At 44.0% G+C, this 11172-nt stretch overlaps 2 non-coding genes across 2 annotated transcripts; one reads left to right on the top strand and one right to left on the bottom strand.

Annotated features, from left to right (window-relative positions):
• Positions 1 to 371: 371 nt before the first annotated feature.
• Positions 372 to 443, top strand: Trnaa-agc (transfer RNA alanine (anticodon AGC)). The gene has a single exon. It is a non-coding gene; the product is annotated as a tRNA-Ala (tRNA).
• Positions 444 to 8741: 8298 nt separating this feature from the next.
• Trnat-ugu (transfer RNA threonine (anticodon UGU)) lies at positions 8742 to 8816 on the bottom strand. The gene has a single exon. It is a non-coding gene; the product is annotated as a tRNA-Thr (tRNA).
• Between the last annotated feature and the right edge of the window lie 2356 nt (positions 8817 to 11172).

Genomic DNA, 11172 nt, shown 5'->3' with positions numbered 1-11172 from the left:
TCGCGGCTTGACGCCTCCTCGGCTCAGAATCGGGCACCACACTCCCAAATGCCATCTCCAGCCGTCCGACAATGTTATCTTCTCTCGGAGTAACTGCATTTGTGACCCGCTAGCAAACCGTGACTCTTGGACTAGTGGCCACAGCATAACACGTACAGTCGTGACCCTCGTGATCGCAGCGACAGCAGCGCTCCAAGCGAACAGTCAGCTACCCATCTGAATACAATCAAATGAAACTATACGGTTACAGAGACCTTTACACGTCTCTAACATTTATGGTGTGTATATGTAGACTGAAGTGGGCTGAGGAGTGAAAGGGAACTTGCATTGACGAGGGAGGCGTGCTGGAGTAGTCTGTGCAGAGCCGATGTGCCAGGGTGGCGTAGTGGTTAGCGCATCTGCTTAGCAAGCAGGAGACCTTGGTTCGAATCCGGTCCTTGATACAAATTTCCGTTCGTCGCCTCAGTCTGCATAGCTGTATACATCACAGACATTTGACACCTGAAAAGGTCTCTGGAACCATATAGCTTCATTTGGTTTCAGGCAGGGTCCCCCTTTTCCTTCCATGCTGAGGAGCTATTCCAAAAGAGTTGGAGAGCCTGTATAAAGTTGTTCGTGCTTAGGTGGAGTGTCAAGTGGACTAAGGTAGAAATGAGAATTTGTATTGAAGAAGGAGGGTAGCCTGTCCAGTTGTGCAAAGCCACTGTGCCAGAGTGGTGTAGTGGTTTGCGGATCTGCCTACTAAGCAGGAGACCTGAGTTCGAATCCTGGCCGTAATACAAATTCAGTGTTTCAGCATATATATATATATATATATATATATATATATATATATATATATATATATATAGAGAGAGAGAGAGAGAGAGAGAGAGAGAGAGAGAGAGAGAGAGAGTGAGTCACCTAACATTACCGCTGGATATATTTCGTAAACCACATCAAATACTGACGAAGCGATTCCACAGACCGAACGTGAGGAGAGGGGCTAGTGTAACTGGTTAATACAAACCATAAAAAAATGCACGAAAGTATGTTTTTTAACACAAACCTACGTTTTTTTAAATGGAAACCCGTTAGTTTTGTTAGCACATCTGAACATATAAACAAATACGTAATCAGTGCCGTTTGTTGCATTGTAAAATGTTAATTACATCCGGAGATATTGTAACCTAAAGTTGACACTTGAGTACCACTCCTCCGCTGTTCGATCGTGTGTATTGGAGAGCACCGAATTACGTAGGGATCCAAAGGGAACGGTGATGGACCTTAGGTACAGAAGAGACTGGAACAGCACATTACGTCCACATGCTAACACCTTTTTATTGGTCTTTTTCACTGACGCACATGTACATTACCATGAGGGGTGAGGTACACGTACACACGTGGTTTCCGTTTTCAATTACGGAGTGGAATAGAGTGTGTCCCGACATGTCAGGCCAATAGATGTTCATTGTGGTGGCCATTATTTGCTGCACACAATTGCAATCTCTGGCGTAATGAATGTCGTACACGCCGCAGTACATCTGGTGTAATGTCGCCGCAGGCTGCCACAATACGTTGTTTCATATCCTCTGGGATTGTCGGCACATCACGGTACACATTCCCCTTTAACGTACCCCACAGAAAGAAGTCCAGAGGTGTAAGATCAGGAGAACGGGCTGGCCAATTTATGCGTCCTCCACGTCCTATGAAACGCCCGTCGAACATCCTGTCAAGGGTCAGCCTAGTGTTAATTGCGGAATGTGCAGGTGCACCATCATGCTGATACCACATACGTCGACGCGTTTCCAGTGGGACATTTTCGAGCAACGTTGGCAGATCATTCTGTAGAAACGCGATGTATGTTGCAGCTGTTTGGGCCCCTGCAATGAAGTGAGGACCAATGAGGTGGTCGCCAATGATTCCGCACCATACATTTACAGTCCACGGTCGCTGTCGCTTTACCTGTCTGAGCCAGCGAGGATTGTCCACGGACCAGTAATGCATGTTCCGTAGATTCACTGCCCCGTGGTTTGTGAAACCCGCTTCATCGGTAAACAGGTAGAACTGCAAAACATTCTCTGTTAATTGACAGAATTGCACTCCATGATTAAAGTCATCACCATGTAATTGCTGATGTAGCGACACATGAAACGGGTGAAAGCGGTGACGATGCAGTATGCGCATGGCACTACTTTGACTCAGTCCACCGGCTCTCGCAATGTCCCGTGTACTCATGTGAGGGTTCATGGCAACAGCAGCTAACACACAAACTGCACCCGCTTCTCCTGTGACGGGCCTGTTACAGACCCGTTTGCGTGCTACGACCATACCTGTTGCATACAGTTGGCGGTAGATGTTTTGCAATGTGCGGCACGTTGGATGCTCTCTGTCCAGGTGCCGTTCTGCATACACCCTGCAGGCTTCAGCTGCATTTCGTCGACACTAGCCATAGATGAGTATCATCTCCGTCTTTTCAGAGTTCGAATACACCATGGTCACAGTTCCTACAACACTACACTATCACAGACGTCTGGTAACACGGTGTACTACAGTTGGTCTGCGTGCGGAGACGAATGCAGAATAACAATAGCAGCGAGCGCTACATGCGGACACTGCGACAGCTAGACCAAACCACAACAGTGCACTACAGCCACACTCGTAAACACGGTCGTCATCGTAAACATGTCCCTGCAGATGCTGCTCGCCGACCGTGGCCCGCGTTTCTTACAACACGCAACTGAACGTCGGAGGTTTCAAGCGTCAACTTTAGGTTACAATATCTCCGGATGTAATTAACATTTTACAATGCAACAAACGGCACTGATTACGTATTTGTTTATATGTTCAGATGTGCTAACAAAACTAACGTGGTTCCATTAAAAAAAACGTAGGTTTGTGTTAAAACACATACTTCCGTGCATTTTTGTATGGTTTTTATTAAACAATTACACTAGCCCCTCTCCTCACGTTCGGTCTGTGGAATCGGTTCGTCAGTATTTGATGTGGTTTACGAAATATATCCAGCGGTAACGTTAGGTGACTCACCCTGTATATATAGGGTGTTAGAAAAAGGTACGGCCAAACTTTCAGGAAACGTTCCTCACACACAAATAAAGAAAAGATGTTATGTGTACATGTGTCCGGAAACGCTTAATTTCCATGTTAGAGCTCATTTTAGTTTTGTCAGTATGTACTGTACTTCCTCGATTCACCGCCCTGATTTCATACGGGATACTCTACCTGTGCCGCTAGAACATGTGCCTTTACAAGTACGACACAACATGTGGTTCATGCACGATGGAGCTCCTGCACATTTCAGTCGAAGTGTCAGTACGCTTCTCAACAACGGATTCGGTAACCGATGGATTGGTAGAGGAGGACCAATTCCATGGCCTCCACGCTCTCCTGACCTCAACACTCTTTACTTTCATTTATGGGGGCATTTGAAAGCTCTTGTCTACGCAACCCCGGTACAAAATGTAGAGACTCTTCGTGCTCGTATTGTGGACGGCTGTGATACAGTACGCCATTCTCCAGGGCTGCATCATCGCATCAGGGATTCCATGCAACGGAGGGTGGATGCATGTATCCTCGCTAACGGAGGACATTTTGAACATTTCCTGTAACAAAGTCACGCTGGTACGTTGTGTTGCTTTGAGATTCCATTCCATGATTAATGTGATTTGAAGAGAAGTAATAAAATGAGCTCTAACATGGAAAGTAAGCGTTTCCGGACACATGTCCACATAACATATTTTCTTTCTTTCTGTGTGAGGAATGTTTCCTGAAAGTTTGGCCGTACCTTTTTGTACATATATACGATACCGTATGGCTGGGAGCAGTATCTACATCTGCATCTACAGCATATACCCCGCAAACCACCGTACGATGGCGAAGGGCACCCTATACTACCAGTAGTTACTTCCCATCTTGTTCGACTCTCAAATAGCGCGAGGCAAAAATTACTTCTATGTGCAGCTTTATGATGCTTATTGTTTCTGTTACATTATTTTCGTGGCCCTCAGGCGAAATGTACGTCGGCGGCAGTAGAATCGTCCTGCAGTCAGCTTCAAATGCCGATTCTCCCAATTTTCTCAATAGTGTTCCTCGAAAAGAGCGTCGTCTTCCAATCTGTGTTCCTGAAGCATCTCTGTAATACTTGCATGAATCTACCCGTAAGAAGTCTAGCATCCTGCCTCTGAATTGCTTCGATGCATTCGTTTAATACGACCACGTGCGGATGTCAAAGTCGCTAGCGGTACTGAATAATAGGTCGCACTAGTCTCCTATATGCAGTATCCTTTACAGATGAATAACACTTTTCTAAAATTTTCCCAATGAATCGAAGTCGATCATTCACCTTCCATAATATAATCCTTCATATCGCCTTGCAACGTTGCGCCCAGATATTTAAACGACGTGACTCTATCAAGAAGGATACTACTTACGCAGTATTCTAACATTACGAGTTCGTTTCTCCTACTCACCTGTATTAACATACTTCTTCTACATTCATCACACCAACTAGAAATTCTAAGTCATCTGGTATCCTACATTCACTCAACGGCGACACCTTCCCGTACACCACAGCATTGTTAGCAAACAATCACAGATTGCTGCCCACCCTGCCCGCCATGTCATTTATGTACGTAGAAAACAGTGCGGCCCTATCAAACTCCCCTGGGCACTCCTGGCTACACCCTTGTCTCTTATGAACACTCGCAGTCGAGGACAACATACTGGGTTCTATGACTTAAGAAATCTTCGAGTCACTCACATATCTGCGAACATATTCCATACGCTCGTACCTTCGTTAACAGTCTGCAACGGGACGCTATGTCAAATGCTTTTCGGAAATCTAGAAATATGGAACCTGTCAGTTGTCCTTCATTCATAGTTTGCAGTATGCAGTGTGGGAGAAGGACAAGACGATTTTATATTATTATCATATCAATATATCTATATAGTGATTTGTAACATTTTTGTAACTTTTACAGTAAGGAGCGTATGTAGTGCCACAAAATTCGACACTGTCTATAAAACGATACCACATTTGTATTTCTGTAGTTTCCTATGGGCCATAGGAGGTGCATTACGATTCTCTTGCAACCTATAGATACTTTATGAAGAATATAGGGGCACTATAGGGGAAACAGTCTTGATGATTGACTGATTTGGCCTTGTAAGGACAACCAAAGTACCCTTGCAGTGCTGGTACTGCGAACGGCTGACAGCAAGGAGAAACTACAGCCGTAATTTCTTTCCGAGAGCATGCAGCTTTTCTGTGTGGTTCAATGATGATGGCGTCCTCTTGGGTAAAATATTCAGGAGGTAAAATAGTCCCCCATTCGGATCTCCGGGCGGGGACTACTCAGTAGGACGACGTTATCAGGAGAAACAAAATTGGCGTTCTACGGATCGGAGCGTGAAATGTAAGATCCCTTAATCGGGAAGGCAGGTTAGAAAATTTAAAAAGGGAAATGGATAGGTTAAAGTTAGATATAGTGGGAGTTTCGGTGGCTGGAGGAACAATACTTCTGGTCAGTGTAATTCAAGGTTATAAATACACAAGCAAATACGGGTAATGCAGGAGTAGCTTTAATAATGAATAAAAAATAGGAACACGCATAAGCTACTACGAACAGCATAGTGAAAGCATTACTGTAGCCAAGATAGACACGAACCCCACGCCTCCCACAGTAGTACAAGTTTATATGCCAACTAGTCCCGCAGATGATGAAGACATTGAGGAAATGTATGATGCGATAAAAGAAATTATTCAGGTAGTTAAGGGAGGCAACAATTTAATAGCCATGGGGGACTGGAATTCGATAGTAAGAAAAGGAAGAGAAGGAAAAGTAGTAGGTAAATATGGACTGGAGGTAAAGCATGAAAGAGGTAGCCATCTTGTAGAATTCTGGGCAGATCACAACTTAATCATAGCTAACACCTGGTTCTGAAAGATGGTTGTACACGTGGAAGAGACCTGGAGACACTGGAGGGTTTAAGATAGGTTATATCGTGGTAAGACAGAGATTTAGGAACCAGGTTTTAAATTGTACGACATTTCCAGGGTCGGATGTGGATTCTGACCACAATTTTTTGGTTATGAACTGTAGAATAAAACTGAAGAAACTGCAGGTAGGAATTTAAGGAGATAGGACCTGGATAAACTGAAAAAAAACAGAGGTTGTAGAGAGTTTCAGAGAGAGTATTAGAGAACGATTGACAAGAACGTGGGAAAGAAACACAGTAGAAGAAGAATGGGTAGCTTTGAGAGACGAAATAGTGAAGGCAGCAGAGGATCAAGTAGGTAAAAAGACAAGGGCTAGTAGAAATCCTTGCGTAACAGAAGAAATATTGAATATAATTGATGAAAGGAGAAAATATAAAAATGCAGTAAATGAAGCAGGCGAAAAGGAATACAAATTTCTTAAAAATGAGATCGATAGGAAGCGCAAAATTTCTAAGCAGGGATGGCTAGAGGACAAATGTAAGGATGTAGAAGCATGTATCACTAGAGGTAAGATAGATACTGCCTACAGGAAAATTAAAGAGACCTGTATGAATATCGAGAGCTCAGATGGAAAACCCGTCCTAAGCAATACTTGAGGGCAATATTATGGAAATGAAAGAGGACGTGGATGAAGATGAAAAGGGAAATATGTTACTGAGTGAAGAATTTGATAGAGAACTGAAAGACCTAAGTAGACAACATTCCATTAGAACTACTGATAGCCTTGGGAGAGCCAGCCATGAGAAAACTCATCCATGTGACGGGCAAGATGTATGAGACCGACGAAATACTCTCAGACTTCAAGAAGAATACAATAATTCCAATCCCAAAGAAAGCAGGTGTTGACACGTGTGAAAATTACCAAACTATCAGTTTAAAAAGTCACGGTTGCAAAATACTAACACGAATTCTTTACAGACTAATGGAAAAGTAAAACTCACCCTCGGGGAAGGTCAGGTTGTATTCCGTAGAAATGTAGGAACACGCGAGGCAATGCTAACCCTTTGACTTATCTTAGAATATAAGTTAAGCAAAACGCAAACCTACGTTTCTAGCATTTGTAGACTTAGAAAAACCTTTTGACATTGTTGACTGGAATACTCTCTTTCAAATTCTGAAGGTTGCAGAAGTAAAATACAGGGAACGAAAGGCTATTTACAATTTGTACAGCAATCAGATGGCAGTTATAAGAGTTTAGGGGCATGAAAGGGAAGCAGTGGATGAAAAGGAAGTGAGACTGGGTTGTAGCCTATCCCCCCATGTTATTTAATCTGTATATTGAGGAAGCAGTAAAGGAAACAAAAGGAAAATTTGGAGTAAGAATTAAAATAGTAGGAATTAAAATAAATGGAGAAGAAATAAAATCTTTAAGGTTTGCCGACGACACTTCAGTTCTGTGAGAGACAGCAAAGGATCTGGAAGAGCAGCTGAACGGAATGTATAGTGTCTTGAAAGGAGGATATAAGGTGAACATCAACAAAAGCAAAACGAGGATAATGGAGTGTAGTCGAAGTAAATCAGGCGATGCTGAGGGAATTAGAATAGAAAGAGATACAATTAAAGTAGTAGATGAGTTTTGCTATTTGGGGATTAAAATAACTGATGATGGTCGAAGTAGAGAGGATATAAAATGTAGACTGGCAATGGCAAGAAACGCTTTTGTGAAGAAGAGGAATTTGTTAACATCGAGTGTAGATTTAAGTGCCAGGAAGCCTTTTCTGAAAGTATTTGTAAATAGTGTAGCCATGTATTGGCAGTGAGACAGGTACAATAAACAGTTTAGACACGAAGAGAATAGAAGCTTTCGAAATGTGGTGCTAAAGAAGAATGCTGGAGATTAAATGGGTAGATCACATAACTAATGAGGAAGTACTGAATAGAATTGGGGAGAAAAGGAATTTGTGGAACAAGTTGACTAGAAGAAGGGATCGATTGGTAGGACACATTCTGAGACATCAAGGGATCAGCATTTTAGTACTGGAGGGAAGCGTGGAGGGTAAAAAAAGTAGAAGGAGACCAAGAGATGAATACAGTAAGCAGATTCAGAAGGATGTAGATTGCAGTGGTTATTTGGAGATGAAGAGGCTTGCACAGGATAGAGTAACATGGAATACTGCATTAAAGCAGTCTCTGGACTGAAGACCATAACAACAGTTCACTTTTAAGAACGAAAACATTACAGTGAACATTAGAACGCTCAATCTTTTGCGAAAAGATGTTGTATATGTGAAATGATAATTAAATAGACACCCTAGCTGCAAACAGCCGTTGATATACTTCACTGGGGACATGTTGAAAATGTGTGCCCCGACCGGGACTCGAGCCCGGGATTTCCTGCTTACATGGCAGACGCTCTATCCATTTGAGCCACCGAGGGCACAGAGGATAGTGCGTCTGCAGGGACTTATCCCTGGCACGCTCCCCGTGAGATCCACATTCCCAACATGTCCACACCACTACATTCGTAGTGCGCGTAATAGATGTTTGCCCATCATACTCGTTACTCGTGGCAGATTAATCTACCAAGTCCCGTACGAGTTCGGGCATAGCGTGTGCGTTCACACAAGAAGGTCAATGGCCGGGAAGCCATATTTTAACTATATATGACGGTAGTATCTGTTCCCGAAAGAACACATACCGTGGATGACCATGCAGCTTTGCTAGAAATGAAATGATAATTAAATAGACACCCTAGCTGCAAACAGGCGTTGATATACTTCACTGGGGACATGTTGAAAATGTGTGCCCCGACCGGGACTCGAACCCGGGATCTCCTGCTTACATGGCAGACGCTCTATCCATTTGAGCCACCGAGGGCACAGAGGATAGTGCTTCTGCAGGGACTTATCCCATTTTCAACATGTCCCCAGTGAAGTATATCAACGCCTGTTTGCAGCTAGGGTGTCTATTTAATTATCATTTCATTTCTAGCAAAGCTGCATGGTCATCCACGGTATATGTTCTTTCGGGAACAGATACTACCGTCATATATGTTGTATATGTAACAATATGAAGTTTACCTCACTACAGTTCCACTCATGTCAGTGAATGTGGAACGTAGGAAAGTTCTATGGAATGCAATAGCTACATTATTTAATATACCAAACAAGACAAAACAACTGAACCGAAGGGAAAACCGTTTACACTTGTTAATAACGCGGTGAAGCCAATAAAACTGTTTAGAACGCAGAAGGAATAAATTTCACATTTGTTGCTACATCTAAGCCACAAGCGACAATAACCTTAAAGATATTCGTATTTGAAGAAAAACTAATTATTTTTTTTCTGACGGTTTAACAGCTTCTCATTCTTTTCGTTTATTGCATTATTCAAGCTTCCTGGATTTTCTGTGATGGGCAGTTCTCCTCTTCATTAACAAGAATCAGTTCCGCATCAATTTTTACACTCTTCGAAAGAATTGCAGGAACCCTTCTATCGACATCCGGTATGTTAAATCTGTTTTGATACAGAAGATCCCTGTGCTCTTATTACGATTCTTGAGATCTTCGGTTTCAATGTAGGAAACAATTAAAATAATTCGCCATTTACTGGTTGTGTTATGATTTATCAGAGACATGTGACACCTCAGAAGGAAGTGAGTACTAGTGTCCCAGTGTTTTCTAGTGAGGTACACATTATGGCAGCTTTTCATTTGTGGTCATTGTATTCAACCAAGCACATACAATTCGACATCTTAATGCAGTGCTAGTTGCAAGGGCGGTCTGCTTGATCCAAAGAAGATGATCTTTCCATCGTGTTGCTGCAGATGCCAATGCGTCTCCATGTGTCATCCATAGGTTGTGGACAGGCAACGGAGAGACAGGTTGGTCCACAAGGCGATTTGGGCAAGGTCGCCGACTCATTACAACCCCACGAGAAGTCCGATATCTAGCCATCACAGCGTACGGGTATCGCCAGAGCACTGCAAGACGATCTCGGATGCACCACTGAGTCGTCTGTAATGAACAGCTTGCGAGAGAGTACCTGTGATCCAGCATCCTTTTCGAGTTCACCCCTTGACACAACATCTTGCAGCTCACCTTCAGTTCTGCGGTTCCCATGTCAACTGGCAACTTCGTCACTGGAGAAATGTGTCGTTCACAGACGGATCCAGATATCCTCCGACGCAAGGTAATGGCCGTGTTCTTGCGCGACCAGTGGTGTGAGGTTCCTGCCAAATCGACGGATTTCCAAGGTCCTGTGATGTTGTCAGGGGTGAGGGAGGAAGCATCATTGCTGATAGCCATAAGGATCTTGTCGTTGTCCATGGTCGCCTCACTGCCTGGCTGTAAGTCCATCGAAGAGATCTTATTGCACAATGTTGTGGTTGTACCTACGGTGGTGTCCCCGAGTTCCTTCTAACGCCGGTGCCAATGTGGCGGGCGTCAGCAGTGGTGTGTGGGGAAACCTGGACATTAAAGTAATGGAATCGCCGGCTGTGAGTCACGACCTAATCCCCATTGTGCATATGTTGGACATGCTTGACAAACGTGTTCGTGGTCGTCGTGTTCCACCACAGACTCTCCAGGGACTCTCCTGGAAGCTCGTTGAAGAATGGGGACAGATCCCACGGGCTGACCTCTGAACAATTATACGGAGCATGCTCCGTAGGTGTCAGACAGACACCCAAAAGTCACGTTCCCCTGAGTCTTCTGAGCACTGTACTCTCGGGGCTGCTTTTGTTTTGACCACCTCGTGTATCCTGCCATAGCGGACAGTGTCGCGAATTCTCTGACGCAACGTAAACGTAAACTCCTCCCACAGGTCCTAGCTGGCCCATCGGACCGACCGACCACCATGTCATCCTCCGCCAGCGGTGTCATTGGATCCAGTATGGAGGGACGTGGACTCACTACACCGCTCTCCTCGCCGTTGTGTGTTTCCGTGATGTACAAACGCTAGTACAGGGTCAAATGGCTTCTCAGTGACATTACGGGGCTGAGTGTACCCCGTTCCAGTCCACCCGCCATGGCAGCCAACGGCGCTGACCACTCAGCTACGGAGCCAGGCACCTCTGTGCGTTACGCAAATAATTTTTAACGTTCAAGCTACCGACTTATGTCAGCTGATTTTTCTTTCTACTGGCACGCTCGAGACTAGGCAATGTCCGCAATATCCGGTACTACCTGTATTAACAAAGACAAACAAAAAGTGTTTTTTTTTTCATCGACATG

The sequence above is a fragment of the Schistocerca nitens genome, chromosome 4, assembly GCF_023898315.1.
Source record: "Schistocerca nitens isolate TAMUIC-IGC-003100 chromosome 4, iqSchNite1.1, whole genome shotgun sequence".
In the NCBI taxonomy this organism is placed as follows: Eukaryota; Metazoa; Arthropoda; class Insecta; order Orthoptera; family Acrididae; genus Schistocerca; species Schistocerca nitens.
This window is presented reverse-complemented; position numbering and strand designations above follow the sequence as displayed.